Source organism: Hypanus sabinus, chromosome 14 (assembly GCF_030144855.1).
Source record: "Hypanus sabinus isolate sHypSab1 chromosome 14, sHypSab1.hap1, whole genome shotgun sequence".
Taxonomy (NCBI): Eukaryota; Metazoa; Chordata; class Chondrichthyes; order Myliobatiformes; family Dasyatidae; genus Hypanus; species Hypanus sabinus.
Window position 1 is genome coordinate 52,948,829 of NC_082719.1, and position 19,207 is coordinate 52,968,035.

Sequence of the window (19,207 nt, forward strand, 5' to 3'; positions counted from 1 at the left end):
TTGAATTTTCTCTCCATTTAGATAATAGTCTGCACTATTGTTCCTTTTACCAAAATACATTAAAATACATTTCCCAACACTGTATTCCACCTATCACTTTTTTTGTCCATTCTACCAATTTGTCTAAGTCTTGCTGCAATTGCATTGCTTTCTCAGCACTACCTACCCCTCCACCTATCTTCATATCATCTGAAAACGTTGCTACAAAACCACCAATTCATAGACAAAATGTGAAAAGTAGTGGTCGCAATGCTAACCGCTGAGAAACATCACTAGTCACTGGCAGCCAAACAGAAAAGGCCTCTTTTATTCCCACTTGCTGCCTCCTGCCTGTCAGCCATTCCTCTACCCATGCCAGTATCTTTCCAGAAACAATCACCTCTTTCGCATCCCCTTGCCAATTCCGCTGCCATGTTTTCAAAACTTTCATCGTACAATAACTCTTCCATTATTGCCTCTTTGTTACAAACGCAGAGAAGCTGCAGATACAGGTGTGAGGAGGAGAAATCGGCTGGCTGGAAGGTGATAGGTGAAGCCAAGTATGTGGGAATGATGAAGGGCTGGAGAGGAAAGAATCTGACAGGAGGGGAGGGTGAACACTAGGAAAAAGGTAAGGGGGAGGGAACCCAGGTGGAAGTAAAAGGCAGGTGAGAAATAAAAGGTCAGAGTGGGGAATAAAGGGCAGGTAATTTTTGTCCCCTTATTATTTCTTTTCATACTATGTAAAGTTAAGTCCCTTTTTTTGTCACTCGACCATAACTGCTGGTACAGTACACAGTAAAAACGAGATGTTTTTCAGGACCGTGGTGCTACATGAAACAGTACAAAAACTACACCGATCTATGTGAAAACAACACAGAACTGACTACACTAGACTACAGACCTACCCAGGATTACATAAAGTGCACAAAACAGTGCAGGCATTACAATACATAATAGACAAGACAATAGTCACAGTAGAGGGCAGTAAGTTGGTGTCAGTCCAGGCTCTGGGTATTGTGGAGTCTGATAGCTTGGGGGAAGAAACTGTTACGTAGTCTGGTCATGAGAGCCTGAATACTCTGGTGCCTTATCCCAGATAATGGGAGGGAGAAGGGTTTGTATGAGGGGTGCATGGGGTCCTTCATAATGCTGTTTGTCTTGCGGATGCAGCGTATGGTGTAAATGTCCATAATGGTGGGAGGAGAGACCCCAATGATCTTCTCAGCTGACCTCACTGTCCGCTGCAGGGTCTTGAACTCAGAGATGGTGCAATTTCTGTACCAGGTAGTGATGCAGCTGCTCAGGATGCTCTCAATACAACCGTTGTAGATGGGGGGGGGGGGGGAGGGTGGGTGGGAGATGGACTTTCCTCAGCCTTTGCAGAAAGTAGAGACGCTGCTGGACTTTCTTTGCTATGGAGCTGGTGTTGAGGGACCAGGTGAGATTCTCCATCAGGTGAACACCAAGAAATTTGGTGCTCTTAACGATCTCTACCGAGGAGCCATAGATGTTCAGCAAGGAGTGGTTGCTCTGTACCCTCCTGAAGTCAACAACCATCTCTTGCTTTGTTCACATTAAAAGACAGGTTGTTGGCTCTGCACCAGTCCGTTAGCCGCTGCACCTCCTCTCTGTAAGCTGACTCGTCATTCTTGATGATGAGACCCAGTTTGTGGGACTATAGCTTGTTGCATTGGTTCTCTTTTGCTATATAGGTATTTATTGTTTAGCATGGTACAATATATCTACATGCACTATTGTATTCTTGTGTTCATCTATACTGTTTATGATGTGTGCTTCATACAATTCAGGAATTTCATTGCACCTTGGTGAACATGGCAGCAAAACTAATTTGAAACCACATTATTCCAAGGGGAGGGAGTTTAAAAGCAGGGAAACATTGCGACATTTACACAGGGTAATTGTGAGATCACACCTGGGGTGCAGTGCACGGTTTTTAAAAAATTTTAGTTTAGAGGTAAATCACAGCAGCAGGCCCTTCTGGCCCATAGGCCCCTGCCATCCAATCACACCCACGTGCCCAATTAACCTACTAACCCATGCGTCTTTGGAATGTGGAAGCACTCAGAGGAAACCCAAGTGGCCATGGGGAGAACATACAAACTCCTTAGTGACAGTGGCAGGAATTGAACCCCACTCCATGGCATTGGAAGCTGTCCAGAAGACAGTCACTAGGCTACTGAAGGGGATGAGTGGGTTGCCTTGCATTCCATATAATTTGGTTAAATGAGGGGGCATCTCACCAAAAGATACAAGATCCAAAGGGAGCACAATGCTGCAGTGCTGGGCTTTGAACAAGGATGCACTTTTAAAAGAAAAAGCAGCATTTGAAACTGAGGGGTGCCTAGAAGTTTTTCTTGGAGAGTGAAAAATCTTTGAAATCCTCCATTCCAGACTGTTATGAAGCACTGGATCACTTAAGGAGAATGAGATACATTTTTGAAAGAGGAAGAAAATGAGTGGAATGTAGAATGGCTCAGGGTTGGCAATGAGGTCAATGATAGATCAGCCACGATCACGATAAATGATGGGACAGGTCTGAGGGGCTAAGAACTTCTCCTGCCTATATTTTGTTGTGTTCTTGAGTTATGGGCCTGAAGAGCTACAAATCAAAGGAGCATATATCACTGACTTAATTTCACCTGCACAATTTCCTTTCCAAGGAAAAGCAACACAGCTGGTATATTTTTCCTAAACTGGCTTGTAACGGAAGGAGAGGATGATGACTGGGTAGTCTTTTTATCACTAGAAAGCTGTTATGAGTGTGGCTCCACTGATGTGTCATTTGCTTTGGCCAAAGTATCTAAACACAGGAATCATGATGAGCAAGTTTGCCAACAAATTGAAATTTTTCTGTTTGGTTTCCACTAGAACTGCCGGAAGACTTAAATGGTCTGTTGAACACAAAACTAACAAATAGGATTTAATCCACAGAATTGCAAGATAATGCTGTTGGAGAGGTGTAAGAGGGCTGGGGAATATATATACCACAAGTGATTTTGCAGATGGTGGAAATTTTAAGCAACACACAAAATGCTGGAGGAACTCAGCAAGTCAGGCAGAATCCAAGGAGGGGAATAAATAGCTGAAATTTCAGGCTAAGACCCTTCAGGTCTGGAAAGGATGGGGACAGTAGACAGAATAAGTGGTGGGGAGGAGAGAAAGGAAGAGAGGAAGGAGTATAAATTGACATGTGATAGGGAGACCAGGTTAGGGCTGTGAAGCTGAGTGGGGTAGCGGGAAACGGAGGCAAGAATCTGTGAGGGGATTGGTGTAAGGTAAATGGCTGAAGGAGAAATTGCACAGGAGAGGATCATGTAAGAAAGGGGAAACACTGTGGAGGAACAAAGGGACCTTTGAAAGCATATCCACAAAATCTATACTGGTCAATGAGGTGAACTGGGCAGCACAGGCTTTTTTTAAACCTAGAAACCATGGTTTTTGGCTCCTGAGGTAAATTGGATGCCAGGAATGTGTTCTTCAAAACAGAGAAATTTGATAATATAAATGTATGAGAGGCTGAAATGAATAGGAAGGATTTATTTCCCTTGGCAAAATGCTCAAAAAGGAGTCAATAAATTTGAAAGGCAATCAAGACATTTGCAGAGGAATTTGGAATGGGAGGGGATATATCCAATTGTCATGATCCAACTGTAGCTCAGTTTTCCCATAATGTGAACCACATTATCTGTGCATGTGTCAAGACATGCTAGCTCAAAATAAAATAATTGACCCAAATTCTGAGAGCACCAAATATTATCCATCTCAGAATTGGTAGTGAACTGTGACCTCAAGACTGCATTACTGTAGTGCATGTGTTACCTGTACACCCTTGGAAATGAATTGCCACATATCCCATTTGTCACTTATCTACACACATGATCAACATATTGGTACTTCCGAAGTTTCCTGAAGAGCTGCTTGGAGATAATCACGTACAGAGCAAAACAACAAGCTGAAGTGTATGTCAGACTGAACTGGCAAAGATGGATGGGACACAGGGGAATGGTAGACAGAAGCTGAGAGGAAACAGATCAGGGAACTAGGAAGGTTTGAGACTATGGATAGGAATCCCCAATTTAAGCAACAAGGGAAGGCCATAAACAGATTTGTTTAACTGACCATGGAACTTTTAGGAGGAGATTTAAATGACAATGGAGTCAATTAAAATATAGGAATTTCATTGCTAGAATTTACTTTAGATGTGTGGTATGAACGACTAGCCTGTTCTTCAGCAAGTTACAAGAGTGATGTGCAATTTGTCAGCTGTCTTCAGTTTGGGCATCATTCCGTTTGGCTGCGTTCTTGATGACTGTTTTGTTACTAAGCAGTGGCCAGAAAAGTGTTACTAACTTTATTGGAGCAACTAAAATCCAAATGAAAATGTGCAGAATGACATTAATATTAACCCTTGAATGTAATAGATTGCGGTTTCTTATTCCACTTCAGCCAGTCGGGCAGATTACCCCAATACAAAATATTTGCAAACCTGAAAGGGAACATTCACCCCCTTGGCCACTGCAGAATAATTGTTTATACACTGCAGTAAAAGAAAACAAAAGATTCAGAGAAAAAGACATCTGCCATAAACAAATCTTTTAAAAGTGCAGATGTTGGAAATCTGAAAACAAACTGCTGGAAAATCTCAGGTAAGCTTCTATGCAAAGAAAAATAATTCAGATTTCAGTTTCAAGATGCCTCAGAAGTGAGAAAGATAAAGCAAAGTTATTCTAGGAAGCAAAGGAGAGGGAATGCAATGGGTGGAACAAAAAGTATACCTGCAATAGGTGAAATAAAATAAGTAATGTAGCTATTAAGGGACACTTAGAAGCTCCATTGTCTATGTTTTGTATGTTCAGCTTGCTATCATTGTGAAATCTTGCTAATATTGCACAGTTTGGCTTGTTCTTATACACCCAGCAGGTAAACATACATGAAAGGGATACAATAAAGAGGAATAGCAAGCAAAAATTACCAGAAACAGAAAGAGCAGAAAGCAGTTTGAAGTTGGAGAATTCATTACTGAGTTCTGCATGCCTGTCTGCTTGTGGAATATGTAGACAAGTCTTTGTTCCAGTCTTGTTGGAGCTCAGACCGCCAGCTCTTTCTGCTAGATCAATGACCCTTTCTGTACTAATGCCTCTGAAAGCTCTCACTTCTACACCATAGTGACAAAGCACTTGACCACATTCAATCTTGCACCCCTTGTTCTACCCTTCTCCTTGTGCATAGATCAAGGAGCCTGCCTGTCCTTTTCTACCCCATCATCCTCCACATTCAACAGGTTATCTGTCACAATTTCTGCCAGCTACACGATTCCACCACCTGTAACATTCTTTCCTTTCAGCAATTTCACAAAACAAATCACTTTGCTCTTGCCCAATGCACTGGTTCATACATGTTGACTGGTACTTTCTCATCCAAAGGAATGTATTACCAGTTCCTTTTACTTAGAACATAGATAACCTACAGGTCCTTCGGCCCACAAAGCTGTGCTGAACATGTCCTTACCTTAGAAATTACCTAGGGTTGCCCATAGCCCTCTATTTTTCCGAGCTCCATATACCTGTCCAGGAGTCTCTTAAAAGACTATTGTATCAGCCTCCACCATTGTCGCAGGCAGCCCATTTCACACACTCACCACTGTGTAAAAAAAAAACTTACCCCTGCATCTTCTCTGTACCTACTTCCAAGCACTTTAAAACTATGCCCTCTTGTGTTGGCCATTTCAGCCCTGGGAAAAAGCCTCCGACTATCCACGATCAATGCCTCTCATCATCTTATACACCACTATCAGGTCACTTCTCATCCCCCATCGCTCCAAGGAGAAAAGGCTGAGTTCACTCAACCTATTCTCATAAGGCATGCTCCCCAATCCAGGCAACATCCTTGTAAATCTCTGTACCCTATCTATGGTTTCCACATCCTTCCTATAGTGAGGCGACCAGAATTGAGCACTGTACTCCAAGTGGGGTCTGACCAGGGTCCTATATAGCTGCAACATTACCTCTCGGCTCCTAAATTCAATCCTGCAGTTAGTAAAGGCCAATGCACCGTATACTTTCTAACCAGAGTCAACCTGTGCAGCTGCTTTGACTGTCCTCTGGACTCAGACCCCAAGATCCCTCTGCTCCTCCACACTGCCAAGAGTCTTACCATTAATACTATATTCTGCCATTATATTTGACCTGCCACAATGAACCACCTCACACTTATCTGGGTTGAACTCCATCTGCCACTTCTCAGCCCAGTTCAATGTCCCACTGTAATGTCTAACAACCCTCCACACTATCCACAATACCCCCAACCTTTATCATCAGCAAATTTATTAACCCATCCCTCCACTTCTTCATCCAGATCACTTATAAAATTCACAAAAAGCAGGGGTCCCAGAACAGATCCCTGAGGCACTCCACTGGTGACTGACCTCCATGCACAATATGACCTGTCTGCAACCACTCTTTGCTTTCTGTGGGCAAGCCAGTTCAGGATCCACAAAGCAATGTCCCCTTGGATCCCATGCCTCCTTACTTCCTCAACAAGCCTTGCATGGGGTACCTTGTCAAATGCCTTGCTGAAATCCATATACACTACTTCTATTGCTGTACTTATTAACTTATACTTTACTTATCATTTAATTATTTTTGGTCTTATTTTGCTATATTTCTACTATTCTTGGTTGGTGCAACTGTAATGAAACCCAATTTCCCTTGGGATCAATAAAGTATGTCTGTCTACCTTCAATGTTTTTATCCTCAAAATGTTCAATCAGGCTCGTAAGAAATTACCTGCCTTTGCCAAAGCTATGCTGACTATTCCTAATCATATTATGCCTCTCCAACTATTCATAGACCCTGCCTCTCAGGATCTTCTTCATCAACTTACCAACCACTGAAGTAAGACTCACTGATCTGATTTCCTGGTCTATCTCTACTCCATTTCTTGAATAATGGAACATCCGCAACCCTCAAATCCTCCGGAACCTCTCCCGTCCCCATTGATGATGCAAAGATCATTGCCGGAGGTTCAGCAATCTCTTCCCTCACTTCCCATAGTACCCTTGGGTACATCTCGTTCAGTCTTGGTGACTTATCCAGCTTGATTTTTTCCTAAAAGGTCCTGCACATTCTCTTTCTTAATATCTACATGCTCAAGCTTTTCTGTCTGCTATAAATCATCCCTACAATTGCCAAGGTCCTTTTCCATATTTATTAAGTACCTATGCTATCTCCTGCAGTTCCATACACACTGTCACATTTGATTGGTCCTATTCCCTCACTTCTCATCCTCTTGCTCTTCACATACTTGTAGAATGCCTTGGGGTTTTCCTGAATCTTGTCCACAAAGGCCTTCTCATGGCCCTTTCTGCCTCTGATTTCTTTCTTAAGCTCCTTCCTGCTAGCCTTATAACCTGAGGTCTATTATTACCTAGATTTTTGTATCTTTAATTATCTAGTTCTTTGTCCACCATCTAGTGAGTCAAACAATCATCCCAGGTAAAGCAGCGATTCACTCACACTTGGAGCCACAGTATTGAGAGGCTCTTCAAACCATTTAATTGCATTTGGCCCATATTCCTCAAACATTCCTAATCATGTACCTGCCCAAATGTCTCTTAAAAGTCATGATTCTATCCAGCTTTACCACTTCCTCTGAAAGCTTATTCCATTGTATCCACAATCTTCCGTGGAAAGAAATTTGCCCCTCGTTTCTTTTAAGTCCTTCCTTTCTCACTTTAATCCATACCCTTGAGTTTTGACTCCCCTGTCCTGGAGGATGAGCCATTCACTATGGTCATTCTCTCTGCTTCCCTCTCTGATCAGGCAAAAGCAACAAAAACATTAAATCTTCTATCAGCAGGCTCAAGAACTTCTTCTATCCTAATGTTATAAGACTATTGAATGATCAGATGGATGTTTGACTTCACAATATATCTTATTTTCTTGTTTCTTTATTGCTTACCTGCACTGCATTTTAGACCATAACACCATAAGGTATAGGAGCTGGCTTGTGCCATTTGGCTCATTGAGTCTACTACACCATTTCCCTCTCAGCCCCAATCTCCTGCCTTCCTCCCATATCCCTTCATACCCTGATCATTCAAGAATCTATCAATCTCTGCCTTAAATATAAAGACTTGGCCCGTAGCATTGAATTTCACAGGTTCACCACTCTGGCAGAAGAAATTTCTCCTCACCTCCATTGTAAAATCTTCTATTCTGAAGCTGTGTCCTCTGGTCTTAGACTCCTCCATCAGCAACATCTGCTCCACATCCACTTCCTTGGGGGCTTTCAGCATTCAATAGGTTTCAATGAGGTCTCCTCTCATTCTTTGGAATTCTAGTGAAGACAGAGCCACCAAACGCTCCTCACCTCATAAGCATTTCAATCCCAGAAATATTTGTGAACCTCCTTTGAACCCTCACCAATGTCCACACATCCTTCCTTGTACAAGGGGCCCAGAACTGCTCACAATACTCCAAATGAGGCCTCACCAATGCTTTAAAAGGTCTCAACATCACATCCTCACTTTTATACTCTAGTCCTCTCAAAAGCAATGCTAACATTGCATTTGCTTTACTCCCTACATACTCAACCTACAAATTGACCTTTAGAGAATCTTGTTCAAGGACTCCCAATTCCCATTGCACCTCAGATTTTTGAATTTTCTTTATCTAGAAAGTAGTCTACCCTTTTGTTTTACCAAACTGCATGATCACACACATCCCAACACTGCATTCCATCTGCCACTTCACCCATTCTCATAATTTAAGCCTTTCTGTAGCCTCTCTAATTCCCCACCATCTATCAGTGTATCACCCAGAAACTGGGCCACAAAGCCATTAATTCTATCATCAAAGTCATTGGGGTGGTGGTGGTGGGTGTGGGTGTGGGTGTGTCTGTCTCTCTCAATCATAAGTGATACTAACAGACTCCTGCAGACCACCACTAGTCATGCAGTCAACCAGAAAAGGTTCCCTTTATTCCCAGTCTTTGCCTCCCAGCAATCAGCCAATGCTCTATCTATGCTAGTATCTTTCCTGTAATACCATGGGCTCCAAACTTCTTGAAGAGTATCAGGTGTAGCACCTTGTCAAAGGCCTTCTGAAAATCCAAGTACACAACACCCACTGATTCTCCTTTATCTATCCTGCTCATTATTTCTTCAAAGAATTCCAACAGATGTTACACAAGAATGGCAGTGGACAAACCCAAGTGCAGAACACAGGCACAGAGTCAGGAGGCATTATTGACATAACAAGCATGGAAATGGAATCTATCTCCAGTAGCACTGCTAGACTTAGAACTGGCAGTCCTGAGCGCCATAAAACAAGGTTACTCACACCAGAGTTGACTAATGAACTGGCAGCTTCTTGGGTTTCCAGGGTTTTTATCCTGCAGTTACTGATGGGAAGCAGGTGTGTTTAATTTGCTGAATTGAGAATGATTGAAAGTCAGGCAAGGGGGTTAGGGCCCAATTAAAGAAGTAATGGGGAATTGCCAGATGGGACTATGACAACAGATTTGTCAGGCAACATTTTCCCTTAAGGAAACCATGTGCCTCCAAGTATCCCAAAACCACAATAATTAACTCCAACATCTTACCAAACTGGCCTATAATTTCCTAAGAGTGGAGTGAGATTTGCAATTTTCCAGCCCACCAGAACCTTGCCAGAATCAATTAATTCTTGAATAATCATTACTAATGACTCCACAATCTCTTCAGCCACCTCTTTCAGATCCCGGAAGAGTATACCAACTGGTCCAGGTGACTTATCTACCTTCAGACATTTCAGTTTCCCAAGAAACTTCTCCCAAGTACAGGTGTCCCTTACCTTTACAAATGTAGAATGTTCCTATGAAACCCTTCTTAAGCCGAAATAGTGGAGAACCATTAATTTATATGGGAAAAATTTTCGTAAAAGTGAAAATTCTCTTTGTAATGTGAAAACAGGTTACTAATGTAGGTCTTTTGTAAAAATCAAGTGACGTAAAGCGAACATTCAGAAAGCAGGGGACTCCTGTAATGGCAACTTCACACATACCTCCGCCTGATGACACTCATACCCCTAGTGTCTTGTAGTGAGAAGACTGATGCAAAATACTTATTCAGTTCATTCACCATTTCTTTCTCTCCCATTACTACCTCTCCAGCATCATTTGCCAGTGGTCCGATATTGACTCCCACCTCTCTTTTACACTTTGTATATCTGAAGAAATTTTTGACACCCTCTTTAATATTATTGGCTTGCCTTTGTATTTGTATTCCTTTCCTTATGACTTTTTTAAAATTGCCTTCTGTTGGTTTTTAAAATATTCCCAATCCTCTAACTTCCCACCAATTTTTGCTCTATTATATGCCCTCCCTTTGGCTTTTATGTTGGCTTTGACTTATCTTGTCAGCCACAGTTATATTATCCTGCCTTTAGAGTACTACTTCTTCTTTGGGATGCATATATTCGATACCTTTTAAATTGCTCCCAGAAAATCCTGCCATTGCTGCTCTGCCATCATCCCTGTCAGTGTTCTTTTCCAATTGATTTTGGCCAGCTCCCCTCATGCCTCTGTAATTCCCTTTACTCCACTATAATACTCATACATCTAACTTCAGCTTCTCCTCAAATTGCAGGGTGAATCCTTTCATATTATTAAAAACTGGCCCCGAGGTATTCCTTTGCCTTTAGCTCTCTAATTGCAGTTCATTGCACAGCACCCAATCCAGTCCAGCTGATCCTATACTGGACTCAACCATGAGCAACACTGAAAAGACATCTCGTAGGCAATTTAGAATTTCCTCCTCTTGCAATACAGCACCATCTTGATTTTCCCAATCTATCTGCAGAGTGAAATCCTCCATGACTATTGTAACATGCCCTTTTGACCTGCATCTTCTAACTCCCACTGTAGCTTGTAGACCACCTCCTCACTACTGTTTGCATGTCTGTATATAACTCTCAGTGTTTTTTACTCTTGCAGTTCCTTAGCTGTACCCACAATGATTCAGCACCTCTTTCTAATGATTTGATTTCATTTGTTACCAACAGATCCACATCATGTCATCTGCCTACCTGCATGTTCTTTCAACAATTATGTATCTTGGATGTTAAGCTCCCAGCTATAATCTTCTTTTGGCCATGATTCAGTGATGCCCACAACGTCATACATGCCAATCTGTAACCGTGCTACAAGTTCATCTACCTTATTCCGTATAACGCGCACATTCAAATATAACACCTTCAATCCTGTTTTTACCCTTTCCGATAGTGACAGCCTTTTACATTGCAACTCATCCTGTTAACTGCAATTTTTCCCTATCATCAGCCTCTCCTTGCTAGCAATCTTAGTACACACTGCCTCTGTAAACCAACTACCTCATCCTCAGCACTATCACTCCAGTTCACATCCCCCAGTCAAATTAGTCTCAACCCACCCGAACAGCTCGAGCAAAACTCCTGCAAGGATATTGGTCGCCCTTGGGCTCAGGTGTAACCTTCCCTTTTGTACAGGTCGCGGAAGAGATCCCAGTGATCCATTAATCTAAAATTCTACCATCTGCACCAGTTCTTCAGCCATGTACTCGTCTGCCAAGTCATCCTATTCTTACCCTCTCTGGCGTGTGGCATGGACAGCAATCCAGGAACTGCTACCCTGGAGGACCAGCTTTTCAGCTTTCTACCTAGCTCCCTAAAATACCTCTTCAGGACCTCCTCACCTTTTGTATTACAGTATGCCATTGGTGCCAATATGTACCAAGACTTCTGGTTGCTCACCCTCCCCCTTGAGAATACCGTGGACCCGACCTGGGACATCCTTAACCCTGGTACCTGGGAGGCAACATACCGCCAAGGTGTCTCTATTGCGTTTGCAGAATCTCGTTTCTGTTCCTCTAACTATGGAATCTCCCATCACCAATTGCAGTCCTCTTCACCTCTCTTCTCTTCTGAGCTACAGCACCAGACCTGCCAGAAACCTGGTCGCTGTGGCTCCTCCCTGCCCCCCCCCCCCCCCCCACCGTTAGGTCATCCCCCTTGACTGTATTCAAAGTGGTATACTTACTATTGAGGGGAACAGCCACAGGGACACTCTACACTGTCCTCCCATTTCCCTTTCTTCTCCTGACAATCACCCAGTTACATGCCTCCTGCATCCTCGGGGTGACTACCTCCCTGTAGCTCCTATCTATCATCTCCTCATTTTCCTGTATGAGCTGTTGGTCATCGAGCTGCAGCTTCATTTCCTTAACACTTTCTCTGAGGAGCTGTAGCTTGGTACACCCGGTGCAGATGTGGTTATCCAGTAGGCTGGACGTCTCCCAGAATTCTCATGTCTCACTCACAGAACAAAACATTGCCCCGGAGCCATTCTTACTGTACTAACACACGAGGAAGGAAGAATAAAGAAAAAACAAGAAAAAGAGAAACTTACCAGACATTTACCTCACCAAAGCCCGATCTCGCCAAAGCTTGATGCGCCAAAGCCTTCCCACTCTAACACTGGCCCACTCACAATAATGGCCACTCCACTAGTGCCTGCCTTATTTTTATTTGCCCTTTCTAATAAATCCTGCTGAGTGACTGCTCACTGCCAGATCTATGAAACTGCTGAGAAGCTCTGCCTTTTTAATCTTGAGTGCGAACCTAAATGAAAAGGAAGCCCTCTTCTCTTCTGTGACTGGTCATAGTCCAACTCTGTAAAACTGCCACGAGGTGCTGCTTTGTCAATCCTGAGTGTGAACCTAAGCACTCTTCTCACACTCCCACTCGGTGACTGGTCGCAGTCCAACTCACTTTCTCTGAGCTGTTGTACTTTTTCTGCATTCTGCTGTTGTTTTAACTTGTTCTACCTCAATGCACTGTGTTAGGATCTGATACGAGCAGAATGCGAGGCAAGCTCCTCACTGCACCTCAGAACACGTGACAATAATAAACTAATTCCAAAGTACACGAAGAGGCTTAACTGTAAAATATATGCAAAGTCCACCAATCCCTTGCCTCTCCACTTATACTGGCCATTTCGCCTCTCCCTTTCAGTTATGATATAGGGTTTCAACTCAGAATGTTGACAAATCCTTCAGTCTCACAAATATTGCTTTGCTAGCTGAGACCTTTCAGCAGATTGTCGCTCTAAATTATTTTACCGTACCACAGAAATTTACCTTGTTCCCTCCTTCACTGCTATGTAGAACAAATTAATTCCTCCCTTTGTTAGTTCAACTAAAACATTAAGAGTTTCCTCTTCCACAGGTGTAGCCTGACCCGCTGAGATTCCCTAGCATTTTTTGTTTTTTTATTTGTAATCTCTATCATCTAGTAGGAGAGACACATTTCTCCAAATCCTACAATTCCAAGTGTTCAAATAATGAGAGGGAAGCTACACCCAAATTACAGATCCTGCAGAATCTGATAAGACAAAGCTGCCAAAAGTTCTGGGTCCTATGCAATAAGGATGTCATCTTGAGTACTGATAAGTCAAGGCAACAGGGATTCCAAAACAGGTGCTGAAATCTCACTTTTTACTTTATATAAGGGACTTGGGCATAAGTGTGAAGATTGCATTCTCAGATCTGCAGATGACATAAAACTGGAAAAGTAACAAACAGAAACAAACTTAAGGCTGAAGATTGTTGAGAAGACAAGACAAATGAAACTCAAAAGTTGTGTCAAGTAATGCATTTGGTAGGATCAAAAATGAAAAGCAATATAAATTAAATGTTGCAATCTTACTGGTACAGGGAAACGTATATTCAACAAAAATAAAAATCACTGAAATGGGCAGTACGAATTAAAAAGTCCATTAAAGCGTATAGGATCTTGTCCCATCTTTCCTTCATAAATAAAAGTGTAAGCAAGGATTTCTTAAAAATAACCTGTTTTTAACCATCATACTCAATTTTTTCAGGCCATTAATGGGGATTGATTGGGAAGGTTCCAAAATAGAAAATGTAACTCCTTTGTTGATAAAAGGCACAAAAAGCCACATATTAATTATCTTAACATCTTATAGGGAAAATGTTAAAGATTTTATAGCATGGCACTTAGAAAAAATTTGAAGATAATCAGGCAAAATCAACAAGGAGTTTTATGAAAGGGAAATCTTGTTTAACAAATTTATCAAAGCTCTTTGTAGTAGTAACAGGTGCCAAGGATAAAGCAGAACTAAAAGATGCCTTTCCTTAAGATTTTCTGTAGGGGCTGATATGATGACACTTTTTTATGTACTACATCGTATTAAGAAATAAAAGTTTCTGGTAGTATTTTGGTATAGAGAGAACAAGGGCTAGCTAACAAGAAGCAGAACTTGGCCAGGGAGTTGAAGGTTATCACTGGGAGATGGGAATTGAAGTTATAATAAGATCATCCACATCCTTATTAAATACACAACAGTTTTGCGAAAATAAACAGCCCATCCCTCTGTCAACATGTTCCACGACCAATAGCTACTCTCTGACATTTATACCTTGTAATTGAATGCACAGGCTGGGAATATTGTGCAAATCTCTGAAGGTGGAAGGAAGATTAAGGAAATTTTAAAAAATAATGGATACTAGTCTCTCTATAGAGATTTGCAGCATTTACCAAATCTCGGTTATGTACAGCACATAAAAGAAACCCTTACAGTCCTTCATGGCCACAATTCTCATCTATGTTAATCTTTAGTTTAGACCTATATCCTTTTGCCCATTCCTTATCCAACAATTTATCTATAGGCCTTTTAATGACTGCAACAGTATCTCCCTCCTCTACCTCCTCTGACAATTCTTTCCAAATATTCACCATCCTCCATGTGAAAACTTAGATCTCCTTTAAATTTCTCCTAGCTCAGCTTAAACCTATGCACTTGAGTTCCAGATGACTCCGCTATGTGTAAAAGTGAAAAATATCTACCCTATCCATGATCAATTTTGTAAACATCTAATGGTCACCATTCAAACTCCTAAATTGCAGTAAGAATAATGCCAGCCAATTCAATCAGTCATTACAACTATAGCCCTCCATTCCAGGGTATCTCTCCTTTCCTCTCTTCATTGAAGATCTATGGAACACTGATCCAGTTACAACATTACATCCAACACGGACCAATGCAACACAGGATGTGAAGGTGTTAGAACATCCACAGAAGTTATTTAGTGGAATATCTTGAATGAACTGAAAGACTTCAGTTACAAGGATAGAAAGAGGTGAACTGTTAGAAATATCGAAAATCATTGAGAGTCGAGACAAAGACTTTCTACTGTTAGTCGAAAAGTCAAGGACCACAGAAGGGAGACAAAAAGAATTGGGTAAAAGATTCAGTGGTGAGAAGGAAAAACATGCTTTCTCATGCAATAGTTGTGATCAGAAATCCAGAGCAAGTTCTGTTTTGGATAGATATGAGGAGAGAAAGAATTCAAGATTAGGTGGCACTCAAGATGGAGAAAGTTGTTAAGTAGATTTCTGTTTGAGAGCCTGCTCAGCTTCAACTGCTGAATAGCTTTCCTCAGTGCTTTATCAATAGAACTAGGCAGCTATAATAAATAAACCATAATTATAGTTTGCTATTCAACCAAACTAGTAAGTTAGATATAATTCAAAAAGAAAATAGTGCCAATTGTATAAAAACCTCTACTAATCTATTGTTTACAAGCTATCAAAAAGACAAACAACCAAGGAACATATTAACTGTTCACTCGAGTTAACTTTAAATGTCTTGGTGCTTTTCAGCACAGTCGCTTTCTGGAAGTAAATGTTTTTAATGGTTACATGAGTTTCATAACTATTAAGTTATGCTTTATTGGTGAGTTAGTTGGTTAATATTCCAGAAAGCAGTAATATTACTGGTAAAAATAAATTGTTGGAATTTGTATGACTCACTAGTTACCTTCTGAAAATGAAACTTGGTTCTCTATAAAATGGCCGAGTTGTCTCATATGGTCTGTTCATTGAAAGATATACACAAAACACAAGTGCCATTAGGCTTTGCCACTGAAGCACATGCAACAAAAAACTCACCGGGCAACAGGGCCTTTGTAAGCAGAAAATTTAGGTCTACACATAATCCACTCGTGTTCAACAAGAATATTTAAAACTTCCAGACACAAACACATAAGACCAAAATGAGTCTCTTATCCACAGGCAATTTGAAAATGAATGCTGTCACAGCCCAGCCTTGTGAGACTGCTCTGTATAGCTTGCTTGTCAAGACCTGCATATCATTTTCTTTTCATGCAAATTAAAACAGCAGGTCACAGTTTAGGGTTTTGTCTTGTGAATAAACACAAAATAAAGCATCATATTCCCTCCTGCTGGAATTTCTCTGACTATTAGCAAGCCTTAAATGGAGTTAATTACTACATCACTGTAGACAACTTTAGAGTGAACACGAAAGGAAATTACCACCACGACTGGCAAATTTTCTTAATGTATAATGAGCAGAATTTATTAGCATCAGAAGGACCAGATGAATGACATGTGAACAGCGTCAGTGTTTCAAATGAACTGAGCTATTATGACCTTTCTGGAAAATGTGAGCTTTCAAGATTTCTCCCAGCCACAAAAATGGTATCCCAGAAAAATAAGCACAAAGCTTCACATTTACATAACAGTTGTTGCCTGCAGAAATCCATTACTTTAAATATGTCTCACAAAAGTTTTCACAGTTAAAGAAAATTTAAAATTCACCATGTTTTATGCTGTGCATACAAACTAAATTCAGTATTACAAATTATGATTCTATCCCTTTCACAGCAGTGAAGTATCACACCAATGTTTCTCTTCTGATACCCAGTTCCACAGTAACCTATTCATCATGACTACAGCAACAGTAACACTGCATTTTCTTCACCCTGTATTATTACCTCCACGGTTCCCAGACCTCCATTTTCCCTTAGCTACAAGAGCTTTGTTTACATATCAGAACACATTCATGACGTCAGACACCTGATCTTAGATAAGATGGATTTTTCCTCACTAAAACTCCAGAGCTTCATCCCATCCCGTTTGACATCAACTCTAACCCTTCCTGCCACTTAACAAGGCCAAATCTCAAGGAACACTTCTCATTACTGTCTCAAGAACTGCTTCAGCTCCAATTTTATAAAATTGTTAACTTTATTGCTCTCTCCGCCTTGTCTACTGAGCAATCCCAGCATTTTCTGCTTTCATTGCAGATTTCCATGAGCTGCATTATTTTGCTTTTCTATATATTGTCCAAACCTCATTGGTTTTGAACAGATGTAGCAGAGAGTCAACAACACTGGTGGGATTGAAATTAGATATCGGGCCAACTAGATGCAGATGACAGACATTCCCTCCTAAATGGTCCTTACTAAACCATATACGGTTTTAAAGGATAGTCCAATATCTTCAAGACTACTAAAACTAGTTCAATTCCAGATTCAATTACTTGAATATCAATTCCCCAGGAGACTTGATGACATTCAAACTCGTATCTGGATCAATAGTGCAGAACTCTGGCTGCCAGTCCAGTAACTATGCTATTGACATCAATCTAAGACTAATCTAATTCCTAGGACAACTGTTTTAAATAACTCACTACTCCTGAGAACAATTTATCATAACTTCTACTGAATTATATAATGAACAATTTTATTTATTCAAACAATGTAGTTCTCTCCATAAACGGGGATTTAAACTGCTAGTAACAGTAGTGAATGTTGTTGCAGACAAAGCAATCTGTAATAGCTGAATTCAAGGCATTAACAATTTCAACCTTCATAAATGTTTTTGACAAAAGACAAGTTTGATATACAATAGAGTTGTACATCCCTTGTAAGCAAAGCAGTTAGGTTTATCTTAAACCTAAGCAGATGTTCACATATCTGAACTCCCAAGAAACATAGATGTCTGTAACCACATCCTTTGATAACAGAGCCAAGAAACATATCCATCCGCTTGAGTTACCAAAGCTACACCTTCTAGGTTCTGTCCAACAAGTATATGCAGAGAATGCCCATTAGAACATCATAAAGAACAACTGTCTCCTTAACTTACAATGATAAGGATTACACTCAAAAATAAAACCAGTGATTCAGCTCTGACTTTCACAAGGTAACTAGCAATCACGCAAAGGGCAGATCAGGCAAAAATGGCAGTTTTCTTTCCCTAATAACCAGTTGGGTCTTTAACTCAATACCATAGTTTCATGCCCACTGTTACTAAGATTACTTTATTTTTAAGAAATTTGAGGTATTATTTATGACATGTAAATCCCTCAGTTGCCACAGTGAGGTTTGAATTTCTGTGTTGATTAGACCAGAACTCTGACTGCAATTGTCTCTTTACAGATGCTCCATCTAAGCATCCAGCAAGACTGCAACAAAATCAGTTCTCAGCAATTTTAAAATACCTCAGCTCACATTCTAATGACAAAGTTGGATTGCTTATAGTCCAAATTGCCAGCTGCTCTTGGGAACAAGTCAACATCATCACATTTCTTCCGGGCTGTACAACAGAAGTCGACTTTTACTCAAAGGCAACAGTAATTTTTTCCATATTGATTTACAACAAAATTGACCTTGTTAACAATTTTACTAAGAAATTAATCTGGAATTTTGATTCCTTTCTTGTTCTGCTGTTCTACAAGCTACCTAGTGTCTCAGTTCTAGTTTAGTTTGTGAATTTGAAATTGAAATATTAAAGTTAAATTGTCTATTTTCATCTAGTCCTTCCGATTGAATTTGCTACTGCAATGTTAAAAATTACATGTAATTGAAACAGTTTCAGAAACATAGAAAACCTATAGCACAATAATGTCCCTTCATCCCACAAGACTGTGCCAAACATTTACTTACCTTAGATCTACCTAGGCTTTCTATTTTTCTAAGCTCCATGTATCCATCCAGGAGTCTCTTAAAGGACCCTGTTGTATCTGCCTTCACCACCGCCACCGGCAGCCCATTCCACACACTCACCACTCTCTGCGTAAGAAACTTACCCCTGACATCTCCTCTGTACCTACTTCCAAGCACCTTAAAACTGTCCCCTCTCTTGCTTGCCATTTCAGCCCTGGGAAAAAGCCTCGGACTATCCACACAATCAATGCCTCTCATTATCCTGTACACCTCTATCAGGTCACCTCTGATCCTCCATCCCGCCAAAGAGAAAAGGCCGAGTTCACTTAACCTATTCTCATTGGGCATGTTCCCCAATCCAGGCAACATCCTTGCACCCTCTGCACCCTTTCTATGGTTTCCACATCCTTCCTGAAG

At 40.9% G+C, this 19,207-nt stretch overlaps 1 protein-coding gene across 4 annotated transcripts in view; it reads right to left on the reverse strand.

The window, feature by feature from the left end:
• lnx1 (ligand of numb-protein X 1) overlaps positions 1–19,207 on the reverse strand; it is a 154,590-nt gene that overhangs the window by 98,411 nt on the left and 36,972 nt on the right. Inside the window, exons 1-2 of one of the 4 annotated variants that reach the window (XM_059989201.1) lie at positions 12,427–13,015; positions 8,198–8,340 (exon numbers count right to left, since the gene is read on the reverse strand). The exons of 2 other annotated variants lie outside the window; for them this stretch is intronic. The gene's annotated coding sequence lies outside the window, so the exon portion shown is untranslated. Of the gene's footprint in view, positions 1–8,197; positions 8,341–12,426; positions 13,016–19,207 lie in introns of those variants that run through there. One more of the 4 variants, XM_059989200.1, reaches the window with a different exon arrangement.